The sequence below is a fragment of the Carlito syrichta genome, unplaced genomic scaffold, assembly GCF_000164805.1.
Source record: "Carlito syrichta isolate Samal-C Ts95f unplaced genomic scaffold, Tarsius_syrichta-2.0.1 Scaffold312036, whole genome shotgun sequence".
Classification (NCBI taxonomy): Eukaryota; Metazoa; Chordata; class Mammalia; order Primates; family Tarsiidae; genus Carlito; species Carlito syrichta.
This window is the reverse complement of record NW_007256132.1, coordinates 231,707-232,453: the sequence shown is the minus strand read 5'-3', so window position 1 is coordinate 232,453 and position 747 is coordinate 231,707.

Genomic DNA, 747 nt, shown 5'->3' with positions numbered 1-747 from the left:
TAGATAGCCATCCACTAGCCACAGGTAACCTCACAAAATGACTTAACTCTGTGGTATAATGTGAAAAATTATCTGTGTTAGGAAGCTCCTAAATTCAGGATAATTTGGTGTTTTTAGTTTTCTGCTAGAGTACCCTAAATGATACAAAATATTATTTCTCCATTTTGCTTTTTCTCAAGAAGGTTAATCAAATTTTTGTGATATTTTTACAAATATTCCCAGGGAAGAGGGGTGACCATGAACTAGAAGGAACCAGAGAAGAAGGAATAAAAGGAAGAAGAGGAAAAAAGTAAGAAAGAGAAGAAAATTAAGAAAATCAAGAAGAGAAGGAAAGAAAGAAGGAAGGAAGGGAGAGATGGAGGAAAAAGGAATTGAGAAAGGAAGAAAGGGAGAAAGAGAGGAAGGGAAGTGAAAAGAGATAGCTTGCATCAGAGTTGTATATCTATGGTACACAACATTGTTTCAAATATACATATGAAACAATGGAGAAAATATTACCTATAAGCTACTTACTAGTGAAAGCTGATTTGAAAATATTAAAAGAGACTTGGATAATAAATATCTGTAAAGTGTATCTCTACCAAATGGGAACACTCAATAAATAATTGAAGGGATTAAGCAGAAGATAGTAGGTGAAAAAAAAACCCTAAATCTTTTCACTTGCAGAAAAATAATGACAAAAGGGACAGCAGGTATTGAAATATTTATTTGATGACTTGATGATTGTTATGAGGATTATGTGCCTGT